Source organism: Lepisma saccharinum, chromosome 5 (genome assembly GCF_977018435.1).
Source record: "Lepisma saccharinum chromosome 5, izLepSacc3.1, whole genome shotgun sequence".
NCBI lineage: Eukaryota > Metazoa > Arthropoda > Insecta > Zygentoma > Lepismatidae > Lepisma > Lepisma saccharinum.
This window is the reverse complement of record NC_139233.1, coordinates 70,498,266-70,524,771: the sequence shown is the minus strand read 5'-3', so window position 1 is coordinate 70,524,771 and position 26,506 is coordinate 70,498,266. Positions and strand designations below refer to the sequence as shown.

The following is a 26,506-nucleotide window of genomic DNA, read 5'->3' as shown; positions in this document are numbered from 1 at the left end:
TTCTTTCTCACCCGGTGGAGAGACATAGTGGTTCGGATCCCACTTTAAACTATACGTCCGGTCCCGATTAGCCTTTCTGTGCATAATGTGTACTTAAGACAACAAATCAATCAATATTTCTTTCTCTCCTTCATTTCTCTTTTACTCTCTCGACTATTTTACTTTCATGGTGCAAGCAGTGCCCTTCTTTGAAGTCACTCTGATATCAACCTCTCTTCCACGTAATCTGGGATGCATTTTTGCAAGTTGACGAGACTTGCGCCTGGACCCTCAGTCAATATGATCCTTTGTGGGACATGTGTTGTGTCGTCCATATACGTTTGTGATTGTTCCTTTATCCATGTCACCTATCACCAACCATATCCATCGTCGCGATAAGTGGTAGAAGAAACTAAACTAAATTCCATGCCGCAACAGCCTTCTAAGGACCAGGGCCTGCCGGAGCTTCTATTTAATTGGGTGACGCTTGCTCAGTGGTCGAGTCACATCGTTACTTCTTTTTCGCTTTCGAAACGAAAGTCCGCTATTTTTGTCCCCCCAGTAGCTCCCCCCAACTGACCTCATGACGTTGGGTCAACGGCGAGATTTTTGTGGGAATCGATCACTGTGCGAAATAAACTTTTTGCTTTGGGGGAGGGGGGATGCCCACTCAGTGGCGTATTTGTGATTTCATTTCGGGAGGTAGTTTCTTTGGGGGTTATATGCAAATTTGCATGCATGTTACCGTCAGTGTCGGCGATTAGGGGCGCGTTGGGGCTTGCTCTCCACTTTTTTTAAACTTTTGCCCCTCCACTATGCTAAACTTTATCTACCAAGGGAAAGTAAACTTCCCTTGCACCTTGACCCTACCCCTGTTCGCCGCCACTGCTCACCGGTCAGTTATTGCCTGGCCTAGAACATTGGTTCTAAACTAGGCAATTAAATGTTTATGATAACATTTACACGTAATTTAAAAACTCTTAGTAGATATACCGTATTTATATTCTAGGAAAAGCAAATCTCATACACGAAAACAGCTATCAAACTAACTCTGAAAATATTGGTTTGGTTTGAGTTGCTGTTTTAAGTCCACTTTATGCACAGTAAGGCTAATCGGGACTGGACCTACAGTTTAAAGCGGGATCCGAACCACTTGTGCCTCCACCGGGTATCGAACCCGGGACCCCTTGATTACAAGGCAAGGACGCTACCACTGCGCAATGGGGGAGGCCCAACTCTGAAAATATGACTAAATTTCTATTGTCAAACCTAACCTACAAGTTTCTTGTGAACTTTAATAGGTACGTACATGTAAAATATCAGAACTATGCCATGAAAGCTTTAGTGGAAAACAGCCAGCTGTTGGCTCAGTGAGTTGTTCAGTAATAGTGTTCTTTTCTTTCTTTTTTTTCAAATTCTTCAAGGAAATATTTCATAACTAGACAAATATTTTTGAATCGTGTTTGTTACATAATTAAAACATGGTATACTATATGCTTTCAATTCCATTTTCTTTGAGGGAGGGGATATTTTATCCCTGGCAGGGATAACAATAATTAAAAACTCATGTTCACCAAGGCAGAATTTATATTATTTTAAAACATAAACTAAACGTTACGTTTCAACCTTCTAGCAAGGTCTTCTTCAGACTCTGTACCAAATACAAATGATATAAGGTACAAAATAGGAAGATATATATATAGACTTTCTAATAGTCTGGAGGGGAGTGATTTTTGTATATGTGTGTGTGTGTGTGTGTGTGGGTGGGTGGGTGTGTGTGCATATTGAGTTTTTGGTTATCATGGAAACTAGGCTTAATTGTGTTATCATTAAAAATAATTGTCTTTTGACAGGGGAAAAAATCTTTGTGGGGGAAATCCCTGGCATCCCCCCCCCTTTAATTCGCACGCTGCCCGTCATCGCTCGCGCCATTTGTCTACACAGGAGCTAAAGTGGTAGAAAATACGACGTAAAGGAAACTAAATGAAAATCAAACGTTTATTATTGTACGTTCCTCTCTCCCTACTCCTTTCTCTCAAAAACAAACAATGATGTCACACATTTCAATTAAGGTATGTTCCACTTCAAGACAGAACTTTCTGATTTTTTCACTCCTGTTAGGAAATTGTCTTCAGGCGCCGGCAGTCGTTGCTTGAGAATATAATTTCCAATCAAAAACAGAAACTTCCAAATTACGGTACTATTAATCACCTGCATGCTCTTTAAATGGCAAAACTAACTTGAAAAAGGGACAGAAAAGTTTAAATAACTTGTTTGTGGACATTTTGTTTCATTTCATGCCCGATTGCATCTCCTTCTACAACGATGAGCTTTTTTGTGGCGTAAATGTTGCCACGCACGAAGTGCATGTTTGGTAAACATCTGTTGTGGATGTCAGAGGGAGACTGGAAAAAGATCAAGGTCTCTTTTGCCCCACTTCTCACGAGGTGTTGCGTCAGAAGTCCGCTCGTCCAGATTTTTTACCCTTGTACCCCGTACATTCTTTTCATTTCGTATGGTTACGTTCTATCTCATTTTTAACACTCAGGCGTCTGTAATAAAGGGTACACAAGCAGACATCGAATACCTGTCAGTCTGTGCCTAGGTAGATGAATGTGGTAGCGTGTAGCAGTGCTGGAGTCCCAAATGTTTCGCAGGGTATACACCGTGTCCTGCAACATTAACATTTAACTTCTACATTAAAAGATCATTGATGGTAAAATTCTAAGTATGACATACCCATAATTGGCACGAAAGAGACATTATTACAATAGAGAAGACATTTTCAAAATAAATAAAAATATGAAACGCTTATTTTAATGATGACATTTAAACATAAATGCTACAATCAGGCACGTAGCCAAGGGAGGACTCGGACGGCTGAAGCCTCCCCTGGAATCCCACAAATATCTAATTTAAATAGTGTATCATGATAATTAATTTTACTTCCTTAGCAATTCTGGCTACAATTGTAACTAGAGTAAAGCATGCTGTTGCATTTAGATTTCTTGTTGATGTTACTTTTGTGAATTTTAAGTTATATATGTACTTTTATATATATACTTTAATAATACTGCAGTAACACTAAAAATATAAGCTTTGAAGAAAATATTTGGAAAACCGTGACATTGTTGAGACTTTAGCACGGGGCTTACTGGATACTTCGAAATCTCGAGGCATACGCTAATAAGCAAGGTTAACCACATGGTATACGGCGTATATCACCGTATATCCTGGACTACACACCTGGTGTGTAAACACAGGGAATATTTTAAGCCCTCACCCCACCCCATAACAATATCGGGAGCCGCTGTGGTTTGGTCATTAGGGCGTCTGACTGTCATTGGAAGAGATTTGCAACTGAAATTCAGTGCTGCTAGCAGACGGCGGCGCTATCGTGAAGTCAAATATCTTTGCAGCATCTTCTTGAAAGTAGATAACTCTTGTATTATCGAGAGGGAGCGGTTCAATGTACAGTTAGATTGTTTAGTAAAATGAGCATTTTAATATTACGCATTGAAATATAAATAAAGTTGAGAAAATTATAGTCTTAATCATTTATTCTTTCCCACCCGATTCGAGGATATTTGTACATCCCGAAGAAACTATTCGGGACACCAGGACAAATGATATCATTCCGGGATTGTCTCGGAAAATCCGGGAAGTATAGCAGGCCTAGGTATGATCAGACTATCAAAATCGAATCTATCAACCAGGCCATCCAACATTTTGACACACTGCTCCAATGAATGAAGGATAGTCATTTCGCATTTTTGGAATAAGTTGTTGCAATACTACTACAAAATGGTCCAAAAATGGATAACGAATGTATACCTTATAATATTATTTTGTGCTCTCAGCTGGCGCATTGTTCCCTCAGATTTGACGGGTGGATGCCCAACATAATATTGCACTGCATGAAAACAATTTGGTTAGAACAAGCGGAGATATTTCAAACTCCCCACAGGTTACACAGTGAAGAAACTGAAGAACTTGTTGGATTATTTCTCTTGTCTGAAAAGTTTGTACACAAGTCACGCTACTTACTATTAATACTTTTCTGTCCATCTTGTGTCAAACAACTTGAGAATTTTACGATGTTTCCCTGTTTTTTTTTGCACTGTGTTTTTAAAAACCAAATTCCTTTAAGAAAACTTGAGGGAAAAACTTATATCTGATTTGACAGTCCCAATGCAATTTCTTATCGCAGAAATTCCGAAGCTATCAGGAAATAGCAGACATTTGGTCTGCAGTCCCATCTGGTGTGTGGAATTACGTAATTTCCTTCCCATCCGTATCCCGTCCTATACGTTTCGAATTTAGGAGAATAAAATAAGTCCGAAGAAATTTTTATGAACAACCGAATAGAAGAGGTAATCTAGTAATTTGACTGAACCAAAACGGGGGGGTTTGAACCCGTTCAATCTTCCTCCCTTAAATATGCCCTAGCCTAAAGTCATACACATTACTCTAGCAGTGGTTTCAGATGATATAATTCCCAGAATTGCCACAGATGGATGTAATAGGCTCGTGATAATTCGTCGACTGGTTCAGAGGTGCGGGGTTTTAAGAACGAGTTCCACGCTGGAAGTGCTGGTAGCTGAAGATGCTAACAGGCGTGTTGCCGATCTTTCAGCAAGTTGGAACATCTTTATCGCAGTACTAGCTGATATCGCAGGTTGTTGTGAAATGTAGGACCCGTCCTCTCTCTCTCCCAAGAGCCGACGTCTTGCATCGTTCCTTTTGCCCATTACCATCCGTGGGTTTATTTTATTGCCCATGGCTTCCGGGTATGTATGCAAATGAACTTGGCATGCACGTGCTACGCTTTAGCTTCAGGGAGAAGCCATTCCATCTTATCTGTACTTTCCAAGTTTTCGGGACACATTTACAAGCCTCCGTCGGGAATCTGTTTGCAGTGTGGCCAAGCCCTGCGCCATCCCGCCACGGTGTGAACTGGTTCAGTACCAACTCTCGCTTGAATCTGCTGTGAGAGTGTCCATGTAAAGTCGCACACGTGGCTTGTAAGAAACCCTTTGGTTTTTTTCATATGGTAGCTGTACAGGAATCTTGCGCGTAAGAATATGGTGCATATGATGAAACCATTTAGCGCAGAACGTAGGCGTAACTTGGCGGGGGCAAAAGGGGACTCGCCCCCCTCTCAAAAAAATTCTGAGGTTTATGGAAAAATCACAAGAAATCGGTACTTTTGATGACCACCTTGAACCTGATGAGCAAAGTAACGAGTAATTTTTAAGGGCTTGAAAACTTTTTGATTCTACCCCCTTCCCCAAAGTTAAGCTCCAAATTCGATTCTGCCCCCCACCCCCAAAGTTATGTCCCAAATTACGCCCATGGTGCGGAAGTTCTGGAACCTTGTATTAAGCACTGTGCAGCTACGACACATTTCGTATTTAGAAAGAAGATAACACCGGAAATAAGAAATAAGAAGGAACATTTTTCAAATGTCGCGTGGTTTTGTATACATTAACTTCGTTCTTTCAATGGATGGAAAATAGAACATCCTCCTGATCGTTAACTATGAACCAAATAGTTTACTCTGCTTGCTAGTAGTTCGAGCTGGCACGGTAGGTGATTCAAAATTATTGTCGGGTGTTTCGTGGCCTATACCCTAACTGTAATTTTCGAATACGAATTAACAAAATAAGACTACCCACAGGGTTCCAACTGCCAACTCAAGGAATTTTATTTGGCAACATTGTACTTGCCACATTGATATCTGATAGATTATGGCGCCATACTTCAAAATGGCGACTGTTCAAGACAATGAAATGTATGCACTTTCTTTTGTTTTTCGAATCAAATTCCAGTTATCACAACGCAACGTAAAAGAGGGTCCACCTTCAGATCATGCTCTTGGATAGTGCAGTGAATATGAAAAAAGCGAGAAGACCGAGCACTGAGCTTTTTCTTAAAGTACATGAACATCAACCAGGCGAGTTTCGGTACATTCCAGCATTCTATCCGTTCATATTTTGTGATCAGCCCTGTCGCTTCTAACTTGAAAACTTAATAGCTCAGGTTTGGTTTTGAACTTAGCATAATACCCCACTGATGATATCTGAAAATCGGATTTTGACTTGAGCAAAATTGTATTATAGAATCCAGAACGGCAATATACTGTGGTGTCTTCTACTGGAATGGATGCAGAAATTTGGATTCGAAGCATGACTGGACAATGTCCGTAGAAATTAATATAAAACCATTACTTTAAATATGACTGATCAATGTTTATGGACAATGCCACAACAGCGAGTTTGCAACACTGATCTTACAAGTTGAGTTTTCGGTTATATTCCTCCAAACCATCTGCCTGCATATACGTTCGATTCGGAGACCGTGAAGAACTACCAGAAACCGAGAAATTGAGGAAAGCACTAAAATCAGAAAGACTCAACACCTGCGGAACATAGTTTCCAAAACGTCCTTGCCACTTCGTATCCCCCTCCTCTTGGTGCGTTTTATGGCGGGCCTACCTGATCCTCAAGCATTTCCTACTAACCCCGAAGCTCAGATTACTTTATTACATTAAGCAGCAAACCTAAGCAGAGAACTCGGGTAGAATACCGAGCGAAAAATCGCTCTTCGCTATCTACTAGACGAGCGGTACGTGCTTGTCCCTACAGGGTCATAAAAACAAGCAGATGTCAATTCACCTCTTGGATATCTTTAATAATTCAAGGAAGGTATCATGGTGGCACGCGAGTTAAAGATGACCGCTGGGCATATGTACCGTGTCGCCATCGAGTGTTGCGAGTTTCGTTACATGGACTTGTCGGTTTGAGATAATTGTGGTACTGCTTTAATTCGGTGCTCGAATTGAAAGGTAGGAAGCAAAGGCGGAACATCTCTCCATTGAGAATATATGTATTTTATTTTGTTATTTAGTTGTTATTCATCAAAGCTCGCCTCCGTGACGGACTTGTTAGCACAGGGATCGAATGTTGGGGTCAATGGCGCCTGTAGGGAATTTTGTTCCGGTGGTTTCAAAGGCGAGTTCTGCCTCTTCTGTCATGGCCACCAAGATTCTTTTTCTTGCTCATTCTTTCAAACTATAATCCGATATTTACTTCTCTCCCGCTTTATTTCTCTATTTTTCTATATACAACTTTCTCTGTTTCTCTATTTTCTCTCTCTTTCTTTAATTTTCTATATTTTTAGATTCCTCTGTTCCTTTATCCATTCTCTTCCTTCTTTCTTTAACGTTTCGTACAATTTTATTGGTTTCTGTATTACTCTCCCTCTCTAGCCGACCTCCGTGGCGGAAGGATACCAGGGATACCGAGTTCGAATCCCAGTCTGGACATTGATATTCTTTCTGAGGTTACCTTCATCCATTTCATCATATCATTACTCGTCATCGTGGCGATTAGCCAAAAGTGGCAGAAAAGCGACGCTAAATAACAAAAATGAAATTTTTCTCTCTGCAGCTGCAGAGTAGTATTTGAAGGGGGAATATTGAAGGAGAATTCCCTTTCTGGCTACTGGATTCCTCCAGTGGCGTGCGGTGACATTTAGACTAGGGTACGCAAGAGAAATACGTAAGTGAAATCCTTAGTGGATAATTTACCAAACTTTGAAAACAATACTAGTGGCTGTATCAAATGCATTCATATGCACATAAAAAGAAAATAAAGATTTCTGCACATTTTTTGGTATGTTAAAGGAAGCAGAATTTAAGCTTCCTTTATGCACACTAAAGCTGATTGAAGTTAGTTGAATTGAAATGGGATCTAATTCAGGACATTTTTATATAAAGATATAACATTAAAACGCTACCGGAGAGATTCAGATGTAACACGATAAAACATTTGTATGATATTTTATATACTTGCTTCGCAAATATATTTTCAAAAAACGTGCAGCCCAACAATTCAACCTTGATTAGTTTCTTCATGCAGCGCGATGTACATTGAACGGGAACGAAAGGACATACAAATGTTTAAATAAGTAATATCTTAATTAAGGGTTGAGGAAGAAATACACACATAAGTAAGTTTTTTTCCTGAAAATGCCTAACATACTGCTTACCATCCTTCGTAACTCCTGCCTGAGACAAGTCCTCCAATTCAGGAACAGGCCTCTCATTTCGGATTATTTCCACTTTCTTTTCATAACTATATGACGAAAAAACCCTCTCCAGAACGTCATCAGCAACTCCCGATTTCATATCATTTCTATTTCACCTCTTCACCGCACTGACAAAACAATAACAATAAGAACGAAACACTACAAATTTCACACGCAAGACGGAAGAAACAAAAAACGTCAATCTCTCGCGGTAACAAGTGTCTCCTTCCTCGAAATAGCCACTCACATTTGTAGATGAATGGATCAGGGTTGTCAGTCGACGAGATATTTTGTAGAATGAAGAAATTAAGGAGACTCGTAGAAAATGCATCAGAATAGAATGGTATTAATCCCAACACACTTCAAAAGCTCAAATAAACGTTGGGCAGGGTTCGAAGTCCTGAGGGGGAAGGGAGGAATTTCCCCCCACCAATAATCTTGGCCTCAAAAATCCCCACACCAAAATTTCCCGGGGGGGGAGAGTTTTTGTTATAACAATGAGAGATGAAGGATAATATTGAAAACATACACTACCTCTTCCAGAGATCTTTAACGGATCTACACCAATAGCAAAATATGCACAATAGAAGTAAAACAAGAATGCAAGACAAATATAAATATGTTGTTAATAGAAAAACTATTGCATAATAAAACGATTCCAACTATTTTTGTAATTTATTGACATCTTTAACCCGTTAGTAAATGAATTAGTTTGCTACTTTATAAATATCTCATGTATATAAAAGTAACAAATTGATTTATTTCTATGTATTTATTAATAATGCATTTTTAAATATTTAGAAATTCATTATTTTTTTATATTGAATGACATTATAAATATGTATATCATAATTATATTATGTGTATATGTAATATATGCGCGCGTGTGTGTGTAGATTGAGATATCCCCCCCCACCACCAATATGATTTTGCACCCTTATGTTGGGCACAATGTAATGTCCATTTACATAACTTTGCAACGTAAGGGAGCGGGAGTACATTCGAATCCCATAGTAAGCATTGTGTTTATGTTTTTTCTTTCGTTCATTTATATCGTCGGGTCAACAGTCAACACCCATCCTTATCATAAGCTGAAATGCAAAGTGACACGAATACAATTTTGATCTCTAGAATGAGAAAGACAGGTACTGAGAATGGGGTGAAACATGCAAATTGTCCATATAATTTCCCTCTGACACATTGACATGACAACGCCGAAAAAGGTTTCAGGTAAAACGCAATGCTCAGTCGATTACTCCATTTCCCTCACCTCCCGATAAACATTTTCTTGCCTTCCGCTCCGATTTCTATGTCAGTAATAAATTTTTATAACGCATTTTTATTGCAACCAAAGCACAGGGATTAATTTATCTAAGCGTGCCTGTCCAATGTTAGTGAACTAAACATTAGAGAAAAAATATATGTTGACTACTACCAACACTGCAGACGCTGCCAAAATCTTAGGTACCCTGGCTTCTTAGAACCATGTGCTTTGAACAGGAAAATGCACCGTGGGATGAGCGCGGGAAGACCCAAACATATGGTGGGGGTTGATCGGAGCCAATGGGAATTGCCCTCCGAATTTCTAGGGTACCCAACAGAGGCAGCAGCTTTTGCTCGTGGAAATCGGCAGAAGCCACGGTGGATGGGGGTGGGTGCGGGCAACACCGAAGGCACAATCGGGATCATTCGGGCAGACGTTCGGGACTGCCTGGAGGGCCAGGCTACTCGGGCAAGGCAGTAGCGTTCTCGTACGGAAGATAGAATTTCTGGCAGTGGAAGGGGGTTTCGGAGAGACGATAGTTGAATTTTCATGCTCCGAGAAGGTGGGGAAAATTATTATTTTTTCTTACGGTGTTGTGGGTACGCAGTGCGTACCTTGCGTATCCAGAATGCACGCCGCTGGATTCCTCCTCTGCTAGCTAAATTTTGGCACTGCGGGGACTATACAGGTATCCGGGAAAGATTTGGAAAAAATTGAAATCATTGTGTGTAACTGAACCATTTCATGACTAGTACACCAAGCAAAGGACAAACTGTCCGTAATTTTCTTTAGAGTAGTCATAAGTGTTCAAGATTACCACTGTTTGTCACACAGCACGGTGTAACCCATTTCTGCCCCAACGAGACGCAGTATATCAGGAGTGACTGTGCTAATAGCAGCGGTGATTCGGTTTTCCATCATCAAGGTCCTATGGGCATCTTTGACGTAACTGCACAAGAAGGAATTGCGTGGGTCAAGTCCGGTGACCTACGTGGCCAGCGAAGTAGTGCCTGGTCGGTGATGCTCGTTGGATCGGCCGTGTGTCTGATCGTTTTCATGATAAACAAAACACATTAACTCCTAGAACCAATTCGATCCAGTAAAGTGTCCTAACTTTCATTGCGGGTTCGATCCTCGTTTGGGGGATTGGGTTATTGACGTGGCCCCTGTATTCATAATTACTTAATCTGGTTAATGTGTGTACCAAGTTCATGCTTGCAACGTAAAACCCACATTTGACATTTCGTTATCTATCTGATGTATCAGTTGAAATTGGACCAAAGTTGCCAGTTACACGCCTGACATAATGTGGAAAAATGCTTTATACATGTACGATATTGGTACATGTTATTTCATTCTCAGTAAGCCAAGCGTAAGATATCTACCAATGCGAGCTAAATCGACTTTAAAGGGTGCTCTTACATAACTAATTTCTACTCCAATTCTTAATTAAATTTACCTTAAAAAGGCAGAAGTTTCAATCAAGATGGAATTTTAAATGTGGCTAAAACGTTGTGGATATTCAATTAATGTAATTATGTGGCGCCATCTAGAAGAGGTCCTTGAGTTGGTGAAGAATAATAGACGAGCCGCTAGCGACAGCTATAGCAACTTGTAAGTATATGCTAACAGCACCAAACCTGGCCGGCCTAACCTACTTTTGTATGCATCTAATAGCTGAAATAAACAAAACTTAACCTGCCTAACCTATTGACATGTTATAAGTATATGCCATTATATGCATACTTGAGTAGGTTAGGCATGCCCGATTTGGTGCTTTTAGCATTTATCTCCAAGCTTTTGCTAAACGATCTTGAATAAGTGTGTTATAATTTTAAAAGTTGTATACAATCAGTTCCAAATATATGCATTGGCTTAGGATCAATTATCCTTGGAAAAACTTAAAATAAGAACGCTCCAGAATTGTAGTTTTGTACGTCACACGAAAATTCCGGAGCACATAAAGTGTCGAATGGGTCAACATTTATGTATTTCACCTGAAAAATATGTTTGTTTGTCGTAATCCCTTTTCAACTTTAGCAAACCACAGATGGCGCTGCAAAGCAAACACGATAAATGATGCTTTAATAAGGAACCTAAGTTTCCTTCTTTCTGGAAAGAGGGACGCAAAGTAAGCACAAAAAAAAAGGATTGAAAAAATGAAACGCAAGCTGAAAACAAGACTACACAACCCTGCGAAGCAGTAAAGATATTATCAGGACTTGGAAGCGAGGCATCCATTTCGCCCAGTTCATTGATAGCCTCGGCGAATAGCGACAGGTGCGCCCCTACCGGCGACAACTGGCTCGAAACGCGAGATTTTTTAAAGTGACATATCTACATAATTATATCGTTCTCTTCCTTTGCAGAGCACAGAGATTCGACACGCATCTTTAACGGCAATGCTATGCGTCACGCGATGTAAAAAATGGTAGTTCCTTTGCTTCATTCTTCCGGCAAGTTTGACTCTTTTTTTTTAACCTTAATAGAATTACAGAAGCAATCTTTGTTAGAATTTTTCTTTATTCACAACAGTCAAATGTCTATGGCTGTTATGTGATATTTATTGTCGCTTTGTGCTTCTTCAGAACAATCGAAACAATGATGATAAATCATGAGGCACATGAAAAGACGCATATCCAGGCCGAGACTCGAACCTGGTACCTTCGGTGGCGAGATTGTAAGAGGGACAGGTGGAAGGCTTGTGTTGCTGCTGCTAGAGAGTTAGTTAGTTAGTAAGGATTCTTTAGACGGGAATTGAAATGTAAGGAGACTTTTAAACAGGAAAAGGGGAAGAATTCACACCTATCAGAGTATGTTTTCACAGAAGAAGAAAAATGTTTACTTAAGTGAGGAAATTTTATGGGGGCATGTTGACATATGTGAGGGAATTTTGCAAGACAAGGGAAATTTTACCTACATAGAGAAAAATGGAATTTTTGTAATTGCGAGAGAATTTGACATCTGTAAGGGATTTTTTCCCCGACTTGTAAAATTTTCATCCTGTGTGAGCGATTTTTTTAGAGACAAGAAAAGGATTTTTTTCTGCAAGGGAACGTAACTTACCATCACTGGAGTCAAGTTCACAAACCGGTGAATCACTATTTTCAATGTTGAGGCACCGAATGGCCTTGTTTTGGATCTGGAAGCGTGTTTCTACCTGCAGCCACCACACTATGTCCGCGATTTTTCCCTTCCCCTTCATTCCGCATGCGGAAGTGACGCAGGAACATTATGGCCCAACGATGCGGAGGGACATCCGGCCAGCATCGACTCCGCTACCTCTCTCACACACACACTCACACACACACACGCGTCATGGTCCGTGTAGCGTTCACCCGAGGATCATGACATTTATTTTGTTTCAGGGACATTGTCGGTTGTTCCGCGAAAACACCTGCCAGATCGTCATGCTTGTATAAACGAATTTTGGATTTTTCATTACTTTTTTGCATTAAAGATGCCTAGTTCCAGCGTGTATTGCAGAGATGTTATCAAGACAACGGGGTAGCCAGAATTTTTTAGTAGGAGATATGATGAAATGGATGAATACTCGTAAGGAACACAGATGCCAGGCAGGGATTCGAACCCGGAAACCTTGGCGTCCTAGCACACGGTGCTTACCATCCGCCACGGAGGCACTTTTATAGGAAAAGTGTATAATTCTGCGCTACGACGCAAGAGGTACCAGGTTCCAATCTCGTCTTCGACGTAGGTGTTCTTCGTGAGTGTTTCTTCTCAATTTAATCGACCTCAGAAAATAAAATACATCTGTTAAAACCTTCCTTATTCGATTTTTAAAACTACATCATTCATTCATTACATAACACCAGCTAAAACTATTCTGTCTCTGAGGACTAAAATATCCTTACCGAATCAAATCAAATACAGTAAAACCTCGTTAATTCGGACCCCAATAAGCCGGACTTCACTTAATCCGGACAGACAAAAGGCAAAGAAAAAAGCAGAATCTGTTTCCCGCAGACTCTGTACTGTACTGTATAGCGTATTTAGGCCTATGCCCTTTAAATACACCATACTAAACGTGTTTTGTTGCTATAAACGGAGTTTTAATGCAATTTCTACTGTTCTTTTAGGTTATTTCAATTAATCCGGGCTTTCGTTAAACCGCTCAACTTATCCCCCCATTAGTCCGGATTAACGAGGTTTTACTGTATGTATAATTTTTTGTTCCATTTTTTTTGTGGATTCGAATATACGAATCTCATAACGACGATTTGGTGCGTGTAGACGATGAGTGGTACACAATTTGTTAGACTGTGAATTGTAAATAAAATAATTATGCGTGGTGCTCTATTTCCCACTTGACAGCCACCTCGATTGCAAACACCCTCGCCATGCAATGAAGAATCTCGGATTCGCAATGTCCCATGAAGGCAGATTGCAAAGCAAACAGAAGGATTAACTTATTCTGAGCATAACGTGGATTTAAGCTTTATTATGCTGGGCGGGAGATGATGCAGTTATTATTGCTGTCGCGTTGTAATTAGAGGGTTGCTGGTTCGATTCCCAGTTTGGTTCTGGATTACATTTTAAACTGTGGATCTAGTTCAGTTACGCATTCGGTGGACTTCAAATTTTATATGTCGCATATGTTGCGAAGACAGGCGTTCTAGGGTCAAATAAGACTATTCCTTTACGGTTGGTCTCCTTTCCGGAGTGCTTGAGCAAGATCAACCTCAAGTAGTATAACGGTGACATTAAAGTGAGGAAAGAGTTATTTATGTACCAATATTAAAATATTAATGCTTTTGATGACACATTGTGCCCTCTTATGATGTGAAATGGAAATGATTTCTTCACAAATGCAAGATTCTCTCGCTCTCTCTCTCCCCCCCTCTCTCTATCTCTCTCTCTCGTCCTCGTTTTTTTCTCTCCTTTGGTTTCCGTCTTTTTCTTCACTCTCCTTTTCTTCGTCTGTCTTCTTCACTCTCCTTTTCGTTGTCTGTCTCCTTCACTTTCCTTTTCTTTGTCTATCGCACCCTTACTCTTTCTCTCTGTTCTTTGTCTCTCATCTCGCTCTTTCCCTTCCTCTCTTTATCTTTCTTCTTTCCTCTTTTTATTTTTCTTTTCTCTCTCTTTCTCCCTTTTATTTATGTTTCTTTTTCTCTCCACTTCCCACCCAAAATAATGATATCCCATCATGTGTGGATATATTCTGTTCTGAGTAGAACTATATTTTGGGGAGGGGTCAGAACTAAATGTCTCGCATGTAATAATAATAACGTTTATAATCAATAAGTAATAATATTGAAATAATAATAAAGTGGTAAGTTAATAATTATTGTTGTTATCATTGCATGAACAGATAAAGAGAAACATATTCATTATTGGCTTTGTATAAAAACAATTATCTTACTAAATAAATTAATGTCCAAAGAACTTAATAGATTATTAATAGAATTACAAAAAGATTGTTAGGTCCATCTGATGAAAAGTAAAACCCAAGATCATTATTGTTATATGCATAAATTTTCACACGCACTGTTAACGCAAAACTGTATATTGACAAGCTAATCCTTACCTTTGTGTAAATTCTGTGGAAATTTATCAACTTCCTATTATACGTACAATAGAAACAAGTATTTTTCTTGTTTAAATTTGGACTTGGTTAGTATCTCGGTGTCCTAACCTCCTGGAAAAATAAATACTTTCTCGTCATGGCTATACTTTTGTTATTTTTCGTTATTGTTTTCGGAATTTATGATTTTAATGTAAATTGACCAGCATGTGTTGTGTATAGACTGGACCAACGCAGTTACACGTGAACTGAGCAAAGCAGCTCACACGTTGCACGTAGGCTATACATTTTTTAGAATTCAGAACGTTCCCAATTTTGATACACGAGGTTAATCGCGAACAATGATGTGGAAATGGAGTCTGCAATTGGATAATTAGACGGATACTTTGCACGGTGTGAAGCTGTTAGGTGGGAAGTGCCTTCTCCTTGCTTCGAGGTCACAGGAATTGCCCCCTCCCCCTACTCCCCTTTCTCGATTAATTTCGTTCTCTGCCGGACACTACAGTGTTGCTACGCCAGGTGCAAAACTTCCAACGATCACAGTAAATGTCTTCTCTTCCTTTTTTTAGCACCTACCGTTAGCTTACCTAATCGTAATCGCGATGGGAGAGACGGTGTGAGTGTAGAGGAGACTACTGACCTGGTCTTTGTTCAAGGTAGCATCTCGGCATTCACCTAGGATGCTCTGGAACAGCGAGTGCGGTAAAGCCTCAGGGCCAGGTTTATACATACAGAGGCCCGAGCTAACAACATCGCAACTCCCTCTGCCCCTATGTACGATTTCACCTGTAACTTTTACAAGATGCGTCAAACGATTAGTTATAGGCCTATGGACTTCCGCGTAGACAACTCGTTGGGTGCTTTCGCATTACGTTCCGGGTTCGATTTCCGGTGGGAGTCTCCAAAATTTCGGTGTTCACCCAGCATCATGAGAACAACTGGACTCCGGTGAAAAGTCAGTAAACAGCGGCGATGGGACTCGATGCGGTGACCATGGCAGGCCCTCTTCCTCTCAAGGGGCTGTTCCGTCCCGGAATTCAGTTTTAGATCAGTTATATTCATTTTGTGGTCCTTTTCAAAGCACTACCCTCCAAATGGAGGCCCCTTTGCAGATGGAGACCTGGAGTGTACCACTCATCAAAAAAAAACTTTCCTAAAGGAAATTCTCCGTCGTTTTTCTACCTTTTGGGTTAATCACGGTGATGGGAATGAATGATCAACCCAGGTTTGAAAATAAGGCTTTGTAGTGCGTTACCCTGACCACTGCTCATAGAGACCATGCTACACATTTAACTATATTTTACTTCATATTTTATACGTTTATTTTACATCTCTTTTCTGTACCTTTTCGCTAGTCACGACGACGAGAAAAATCATGCCAAAAAACTCCACAGAAGCACTGGCTGGGATTTAGTGTTGCCCCCGGGACGAGACGGGACAGGCTTTTAAAAATTCGAGACGAGACGAGATTGACCATGTGTCATAACACAAACGAATATTTTCGAGACGAGACAGCATTTCCACGAGACTCCACGAGACGAGACAGGCCAAAGTCTCGTCTCGTGGGCAACACTACTGGGATTGGACCATTTGGTTGCGAGACCACGAGGTGACTGAGATTCTAGTTTAAACCCACTCTGAGATATAGATGCATATGTTTGTCTCGCCCACTTTTTTAATCAGTAAGCCTTGCACTAAGTGCAAGGTCTGGCGAATACGGTAGATGCAGAACCACGCAGCATTGTGGGATGGCGCGTTGTCCGGCCGCAGCTGTACGAACACGTATCTGCACCGGGTGCACTGGCAGCGCTGCTCTCTGTCGCTTTAGATTAAGTTCGACCAGGGCAGGCCATTTTTAATCCACGCCTGCAGTCATTGCAGTTACAGTGTGCCTTTGCCTCTCTTTTATACGATTACATGCTTTCTCTACAAGTGTATCAATAAATATCACTCAGTATACATTGCAGGCCTGTGGTGTTTATATTGCGGGATGTTTGAAAGGGAAAACATCTTCATCAAGCAGAGAATGAAACTGTCAACCACTTCTCTCATAGCGGTCATTTTGCATGAGGTGTACCTCCAGTTCGCGTTGAATAAACTTCGGTTTTTAACGCACCCATGCTAATAAATTTCACAATACTTACGCATGGCACGTGATAAAGACCCATAAAAAATACACAAAACATCTCTTTTCCCCTTCATCCTTTACGGCATTCAGTATTGATGTCTTCAACAATTGGAAACTGTTAGCTTGATTCTTCCAAGTCCGTTATCAGCGACATCGTGTGTACACACGTCATAAGGAACACCTTATCTTGCTTAACATTGGAGCAACACAGTGGCAACAGCCTTTTTATATCAAACCGCAACACAGTGGGGAAAAAACTAACATTGGACAATATATATGAGAAACGTTACGGTTTTTCTCCCGCCCACGGTAACAATTGAAGAACGAAATGACGAAGAATAGATGGCGCTCGGCAAGCAATTGACAATCCTTTTGATGCTCACTTGTCAATGCAAGCAAATGAAGAATAAAACATACACAGAGTGGCCAGCACAATGGAAAAAGGCACATGCAAAAGAGCATCCGGTTTTAGTTCATTCGATAATGAATGAAATGTGTGGTTGTGAGGGGGGAGTAGGGGAAAAAATCGTGTATTCGGGTGCTTGCATAGTAAAACGCCAATTTATTCCATACAAACATTGTATGGAACTGCTGCTAGCGTAATAAGTATCCATTTATTCGTCTGACTGAGCACCTATACGCGGAAAAAGGAAGCGATATGGGCTGTTTTTAAATCCTTAACATTGTTAGATTCATACACCGCCCCCCTCCCTCCATCTGTGTCGTGTTCACTCAACCCACCCGTTTTATCTTTCTCCGTCCAATCAGCTCTTCGCTATTCAGTAATGAGGCAACAAGTTGTGCACAAGCTGAGCTGGGACAAAGGACTTTGCGTTTTTTCCATTCGTCTTCCAGAATTCACTTCTGCGTGCGAAATGATAATAAAAGAAAGAAGCTGCATGCGCACGTACGAACGTAATTTTTATGCACGCGCTCAGGGTTTCATGCAAAGGAATTGTTACCCGGCTATTGTGTTCGGTGTAGGTTTTTATTGCCCTGGCGTTTGTCACCGCGCATGCGCGCTCGCTTAATGAACTGTGCGCGTCAAGATAAGAATCTGGAAGCATTACATTACTTCCCCCCCTGTAATCCGTATGCTGCAGGTTACAATGATTGTGTTGACTGTGGAAAAGGTGATGACGTGGCCATGGACACATACGTTTCTAAATACAGTAAAACCTCGTTAATCCAGACCTCGATAAGCCGGACTTCCGCTTAATCCGGACAGGCAAAAGAAAAGAAAAAAAAGCAGAATGGAAGGTTTTAAATGTGGCTAGAAGTCAACAAAAGAACTTTCCAAAGAAAAGGCAGTCAACCACTGATGAAATTCTGTTTCCCCCCAGACTTTATACTGTACTGTATAGTGTATTTAGGCCTATGACCTTTAAATACACCATAATAAACGTGTTTTGTTTCTATAAACGGAGTCTTAATGCACTTTCTACTGTTCTTTTAGGTAATTTCAGTTAATCCGGACTTTCGTTAAACCGCTCAACTTATCCCCAATTAGTCCGAATTAACGAGGTTTTACTGTATATATTTTGGAAGGAGTTCTTGTCTCCCTCCCGAAAAACTTACAAAGTACTAAAATTATATAATGAAAATATAATTTTAATAACATTTGTTGTGTAATTGAGAGTTTTTTCCGCCGAACTTGCAAGGATTAGATTGGAATCATAAGCTTTGATTGATTGAGTTGAAGTCCACTTTATGCGCAGTAAGGCTAATCGGAACTGGACCTACAGTTTAAAGTGGGATCCGTACCACTATGTGGTTCCACCGGGTATCGAACCTGGGACCCCTTGATTACAAGGCTAAGACGCTACCACTGCGCCATCGGGGAGGCCGATCATAAGCTTTGAATGACAGTGTCATAGTAGATTTTTTACACACTACTAATTATAATAATATGCATAAAATTTTAATCAGGAAATTTGCTTTTCATGAACTGGATCTAACATTCCTTTTTGTTATTCCATATATATAGAATTTTTTATCTTTTTGACATTAATTTTCTTGCTAGGACAGTTGTTTTATACACATTTTGGCGATCTTAACTACAAGTAAGGTAGATAATGAATACGTACTATGTCTCTATACTTATACCATATTTTTACCTATTCATGTATTAATTTGCGTATAAATAGATTACAAATTATTTTACGAATTAATTTAATTCTTATTATTATTACTATTTCTGGGATGCTTGGTTCGGACCACCCCAATATCTACATATATTACTAGATACGTGCTTCGTGTAATAATAGTCAAACAAGTCTACGATAATTCTTACAGAACTCCACAAGGCAGTGATTCTCAACACCTGTGTCATGGTGCGAAAGTACTTAGCTACAGACCTGTAATGTAATGTTTCACTAGCGTACACAAAGGGGCAGGATTAACAATAGAATATTTTGTAATTTTAATTTTTTAATCTTTTTTTTAAAACGTTGTCCAAAGACAAAATTGCAATTGGTGGCATCTTAAGGATGTTTTCAATTACCACTTTGGTACTTTCCAAGTTCTTTACTGCTTTTGATTTGAGAATATGATTTTCTAAATATTTCGAAGGGGGCTTTCCGCGTAAATTCTCCTAGCTATACTTCTCGCATTTCCAGCTGGCGGCTGGAGAAGAACGAATCACCGATCAGTTCTCTTCGACTGACAACGGGCATTTTCGGGTCACACGGCACGAAAGTTGCCGATGGGACGAAACAAATGAACGTCGGATACTCAACATGTTGCCAGACGTACTGTAAAACGGGAGAGAGAGAGAGAGAAAGTTGATCAGCGCCCTTACTAGATAAACATTATTCAATAGTACACAAAGCACGGAATATTAGTACATAAAACACCCAAACACTGTACAAAGAAGCTAATAAAAACAACTGACGAAAACAGACGTACGCTTGGCAACATTGTAACGGGAGAGCGATGTTACCCCTATACCTTTTACTTCGCAACTGAGGTTGTTGACACTCATCGAGCCCCCCCCCCCCCCGAAGACGATTGGTGGACAGATAAAGCCATGTAACAAAAAGTAGATCAGCCGCCATTTGAAGGTGCGATGAGTATAGTAGCCTACTTAACCAATAATTGAAATTGTTCTGTTCTATTTGCAATAGTAATAGACAAATTATTTTCTTTCAGACGTTAAGACGTGATATCGTGGTTCGATTCTTCCCAAGGCGAGTAAGGTAGGTGGCAGACTCCTTTCTTTCAGTATATCAGAAAACTTCAAGTACAAAACTTTTAAAGTAAATCAAAATTTCATTGTAAATACCCACACTTCATAAGTTAATAATAGATGGCGCTTGAATTGCTGTGCATATTTACCTATAGTTTGTAGTTAGATCTTTCACACACGTTCTATGTATGCAATGTGAAAGTGCATAAAAATTTTCCACGCAGCGATTTGTGTTTTTGCGCAGGCGCAGTATGCTACACTCTATGACGTAACAAACATGGTTCCTTCTTGTCTGCCTTTTTAGTTCCCCACGCGCATGTTTAAGGCACTACAGACCAATTTACCCTGATTAATCAACGGCCTAGAAATGTAGAAAAGGGTGTCCTTGACTTTGCTTATACACAGTGGCGGCGATTAGGGGGGACGAGGGGGCTGCCCCCCACTTTTCGCCACTTTTCCCCCGCAGTATGCTAAACCTTATCTACAAAGGGAAATACACTGTCTTTGCTCCCCCCAGTTTCGGAACCCAATCGCCCAGCCACTTCTCCAAGGTTAGTGGTCTTTCTGTAAACATAAAGAACTTTGAAGTAGAAGGTCTTGGATTCGAATCCCGCGTACGGCTGCGACTAACTTTATAATATCAGACTTAAAGTGTTTCAAAGCGCACACGCCAACAAAACACTGTTCCCCTTGCACTCATAGAAAACATTTCAGGTACATGCACGTTCCCGCTAATTCTAATGACGTCACCCGAGCCAAGTTGCGTGCCAGGGTATTAAATGATCGCCGCAAATTAAGTGCCGCTGGCGTATTTGAGCTTCGTATTATCGGCCCATTGTTAATGAGTTTACATGCATAAGCAAGCTGGCCCATAAATTTTAATCCCAAAAAAATGCTCTTCTTTCTTTATTATTTTTCGCACTTTTCTTTCCCGTTTCTTTGCAAAGGGCAGCGGCTAAGGCACTGTCCCGGGGCATCAACAAAAAAGATGTTAATTGCGGAATGGTCACTCCATGGCAAATCAATTAAGCGTGAGGTGTGCGTGTGTGTATGTATGAACTGTTTGTTTTTCTTCTCTGCAACTTGTCTTGTGTATATTTTCTGTTTCTTTCTGTTTTAAAGTCATCCTTGCTTTCTCTCCCTTTCGTTCTCATCCTTCCTTTCTCTCTTTCGTTCTCATCCTTCCTTTCTCTCTTTCGTTCTCATCCTTCCTTTCTCTCTCTTTCGTTCTCATCCTTCCTTTCTCTCTCTTTCGTTCTCATCCTTTCCTTTCTCTCTCTCTCTCTTTTTCATTTTATCTTCCTCCAGTTTTCTGCTTTCTTTCCTTTTTATTTTTTAACTTAATCTTTTATTGTCTTTGTTTCTTTCTTTATATTTCGTTCTCTCTGTCTAGTTCATCTCTTATTTTCTCTCTCTGTGTCTCTAGCTATCTTTTCCTCTGTCTCTCTGTCTGTCCCGTAGCGAGCGGTAGGCTAGAGGGGGGCGCTGAAGCCTAGGGCGCCATGCACAGAGTGCGCCATTCATTTTTTTATTAAGACAACGAAGTCAGAACATGCGTCGGAGAGGTAATATTAACCCGTGGTTCAATAGCCCGTTAGTTCCAGGGCCTACCTACCCTCTGCCGGCCTCACCCCCACTTGCAGAGGTGAGCGATGATCCAACCGCTTACTGGCTGATGTGTGGTCAGCACGACGATCCCCCCAGTCTTTGTTGTAAGTTTCCATGACCGGGTTACGCTACTCGCTCGTAGCTCCACAAATTCCTCAGATGGTGGGTGGCCACCGGTCCTATACACTGGCCGAAATCTCAGAAGAAAAGTTGTTACACATCCCCTAGGAGACTCGAACCTGCGCGCGTCCCGTAGTCGGACCCCAAAACATGATGCCAGACTGCAAGACCACTGTGCGGGACTGCATTTGGCAGAGGTACGTTCTGGTAACACACTACTAGAATTTTCTGTTTCCCGAAGTAGTGGTAATAGTACGTCATTAAAGTTAATCCTCAGAACTTAAATATTCTTAGATACGCTAAACCTTAATTTTAATCAGAAATTCAAACTACGAATCTTTAAATACAGGGTGTCCGGATTGTAACTGACAGTTTTTAAATAGTTATTACATTTCAACAATCAGAGCATTTTGTTAACAAAGCATTGCAAAAGCAATAGTATATATGTGAGTTTGGTTCAGCAAATTTTCATAAGTGTAAGACTAGCTGTAGCTCAAGCAAAAAATTGCGTCGGTGCAGGAAACAGCAGGCGTAGCTCATGGAAGTCAATACGGGAACCGAGCAGGCATATAGGAATTTCAAGGCCCACTGTTCACGAAGTCGTGCACAAAAGGTTACGTTTGTACGCGTACAACGTGCAGTTGTTGCACGAAATTAAGCCAGATGACAGGCCGAAAAGCCATTCATTTGCCATTGACATTCTGCAGAAGACTGATATTATCCCTCTAGACTTCATTCTTTGGGGGTACATCAAAGACATGGGGTATTCTGGCAAAAAGATGATGCACAAGAACTTCAGGACCGTATTCGGAATGCTCTTGCTTTTGTAACCCCTCAGATGCTAACATAACACGCGGAGGGAGATTGAATACAGGCTGTACATTCTCCGTGCAACAAACGGAGCTGATGGGGAGCTATACTAAGCTGTAACTTCTTCCAATAAAACTTTTTTGAGTTTGCCTTCAAAATGTATGTTTTTGTTTCTAGCTACTCCTTACCATATTAAAATAACACACTTTCAAAAACTGCCAGTCCCACTCCGGACACTCTGTATATCCCGGAAATGTCTGGAGCAAGGTCGGCCAGAGGGATAGGAAGGAGGTGAGCAGAGCGAAGCAGTACACGCCGATACAAACAGCCGAGAGCTGCAGTCGCTTTATTCCTCCACGCAATCCTGTTCCCTCGCACGAGTTCATTGGTCGAGCCCTCTCGAGTCGCTACTTGCGCAGAAACTTGTTTTCGTTCGCTTCCTCCAGTGATTCCCGAGACATACTGTAATTGTTTTAATGGATCTTTCTTTGTTTCTTCGTTTCAAAATTTACAGGATGTAAATACCTCAAACCATGGAATGAGAAGAAAATATCGAAGGATGCACATAAAATATCAGTGCGGTGGGGGAAAGGGGGAGGTGACCTGAATAAGGCGCCAAAATATCTACTAAGCCCCGCGACAGGTTAAGATTGCAGCAACTTTTCTCATATATAGACCCAAACTTGCGCGGAGAATTTAGTTCCTCTGCAATACTGCCGATTTTCTCACTGTCTATGATATGAACAACTCGGCGGTTGAGGCAAGACTGGCACAGGAGATGAAGAGCGCCCCTCTTCCGTGGATTTATACATAAAACCTGCTGCAAAGTTAACCTGTCGCGGGGCTTAGTAGCTAAGGGGCTGTTCTCTGTCTCTCATTCATCTATTTCTTTCTCTCTCTGTCTCTCGTTCACCACTTATTTCCTCTATCTACGCCTCCTCTCTTTTTGCTTTATCTCTGGCATTATTTGTCTTTCGTTCTTCCTTTCCCTTTTCTTCTCCTTCTCTTTCGTTCTCTTTTCTTATTTTCATTTTTCTCTTTCTCTCACTATGTCACTCTTTCTCTCTCTCTCGGTCTGTTTCTACTCTCCCTCTCAGGTGCACGTTTCAACGTGCTAAACTTACGTAAGTATCGATATATCGTTACGAAATTCGATATAAGCTCCAGATTTTCACAATTCGATTTCGAGATTGAAGCCTAGGTATCGAGACAAGACCGAGAACGAGGACAAAGTCTCGTCTCGTTTCGGCACCGTCGTTCCTACTTCGCTTCTTGCTCTCTGCTAGAACGTAGGTGTGAAGAACGTTATGGAGTCTCGCATTTTTCCGTCAGTTAGAACCAGTGTCGTTTTGAAGGGGTGGAGGGAGGTTTCTGAACCCAGAGGTGGGGGTAGGATTAGCATCAGCATTTCAGGAGTCCTCCAGAAGTTTCTTTGTTCAATGTAAGTTTACCTTTACCCCTTCCTCCCAACGGCAACCCTCCCCGAGGTAAGGGTCGTTACCTGCACGGTCTTGACCCTAACCTCCCGTTGGGGTCGCCTCCCTCCCTCCCCCCCCTCCCCGCGGGTAACCCGTCGCACTGTCCCCAGGTGGCTCTAAGCTTGTTCTACCTGGCGGTTTGGCAGGAAATTTTGGGGGGCTAGAGGGGGGGGAGGGGTGATGGAATCCCTGCTTCGGAGCTGTAGCAAAACAACCCCGTCGGGAAAACGAACGGTGGTTCATCCCGCTTCAGCTGCAAGCGTCGTTGCCAGCGGTGGCGTCTTCGGGAGAAATGTATTTCTTTCCAGGAATATTTCTGGTAATTGGAGGGAAGGTTTCGCTGAAGTTTAAAAATGACATGGCATTTCTGCTTCACCTCATTCAAAACATTTTTTGAAAAGACAATGTGAAGAGAAACCTGGAATTGAATCTCATTGGTTACGGATATATTATATGGATCATATTCCCCCATGCTTTTGCTTATTCAGGCTATAAAGAACTTTATACACTTACCTATAATGAATGCGGGTTCATCGTAAGAATGTAACTCAACAGAACAAAAATACACAACTTATATGATGCAATGGATTATAGCATGTGTCCATTTATTTGGACGACGATTCAGATTAACAGTGCAAATAAGAAAATTTGACGAGAGAGAGAAGGGATGGATGAGAATGAAAGAGAGAGAATTTCTTAGAAGTAATTATAATATCAGCTCTACGACCTGAAAGTAGAGTAATAGGGAGGAAACTGCTATTACTCTAAATATCCGGGCTTATAATATTGATGTTTGAGAAACAGCCTATTTACTTTCAAATTTCAGTTTTACTTATATCTCTTCTCCTTTATTTTGTTTGCAAGGTATTTTTTTTCCAGCGCTGGGAGCAAACTAAGCATATTTTCCCATGTAATAGCGTTTCCCTCTCAAAAAACACTCTGTCATCGCCTTGTAATCAAGGAGTCCAGGGTTCGATCGCCGATAGAAGCACATAGTGGTTCGCATCCGACTTTAAACTATAGGTCCAGTCCCGATGATTTTTTCTGTGCAGAAAGAGGACTTGAAAACAAAACTCTAACTCAAAAAACCTTCTTGAGTTTGAAGTTATCATGTTCCTGCAACGCCCTTACAATAAATAATAAAAATACTCTGACTTAAATGAAATTATGCATATATACGTATATAGATACACACAGTATATAATTGCCAGTTGACTGTCATATTTCAGAGGGCCGTGTCCCTTCCCCTCTTTCATCCGGATGTTCATGAACACCGGTAAACCTACCCGATGTACAGTCACGGACATTGCTGGGTTGCAACGATCCATTGAAAATCAATATATTCATTACAACCCGGCAGTGTCCGTGACTGTACAGTCGGGGAAAGAACTACTGTACTTCCCCATAAGACCGGTATTAAGGCTCTATGGGGGAAGTAATTTATTTGATGATTGTACAGTGGGATCCATGAGTATTGCCGTGCAAATTGTCCATCACCATGTGCGGGCACTTTATTTGACCCAATAAGAGCTTCAAGAATTAAAAGAAAACTCAAAAAAAGCTGTTGACAACTTCTGCACCAGCATACATAAAAATCCATCGCTTAAAAACACATAGGATGTAAGATAAAAATTAATGAAAATAGTCATGGACAATTTGCACGGTAATACTCGTGGATCTCACTGTACGAGTGTGCTCCACAATGCAGCTGGTCAATGCCTTACGTGGCGCCATCGCAAGAGGCATATCGAAACTTGACCTGGCAACCCGTGAAGTGATAGATCCAGGCCACCCTCCCTCTCTGGTTGCGAGGGGTGGAATAATACCTTTGCAGGGATGACGACTGACGAGAGAAGGACAAATTGCCATTTGGCTAACAGTTTGCGCTGCATACGTGATGTTCTGCGATGCGCGGGAGCAAGGATTGTCAACATCCAAGATAGGGACAAAAACCAACGCAAACACGCCGTAACTCTACACCCTTCCATCTCCCCTCTCTGGTTGTCGTAATATGTCCCGCAGCGCGAAAGTAAAGAAAAGGGTTAAGCTGTTGGACAGTAACAAACAAACCCAACTCAGAACTTCATCCACGTGTTCATTGGTGTAAACAGCGCCCCCGAGTCCCTCCAGAATTTTTGCCAAATTTCAATGCTCTACAACATGCTCTACTTGGGGGGGGGGGGGGGGGGCAAGGCACTTTCTGCCACCCCCAAAAAAAAATTCACGTAGAAGGACACATTTTATGTATATTTACATATAATGGGTATACACAAATTAATGGTGCTGTTATACAAATGTC

The 26,506-nt window shown here is 41.0% G+C and overlaps 1 long non-coding RNA gene across 1 annotated transcript in view; it reads left to right on the top strand.

Annotated features, from left to right (window-relative positions):
* Positions 1–20,177: 20,177 nt before the first annotated feature.
* The window catches only part of LOC145988391 (uncharacterized), a 262,622-nt gene continuing 256,293 nt past the window's right edge, over positions 20,178–26,506 (top strand). The window contains exon 1 of the long non-coding RNA XR_014441750.1: positions 20,178–20,201. This is a non-coding gene — a long non-coding RNA (uncharacterized LOC145988391). The remainder of the gene's footprint in view (positions 20,202–26,506) is intronic.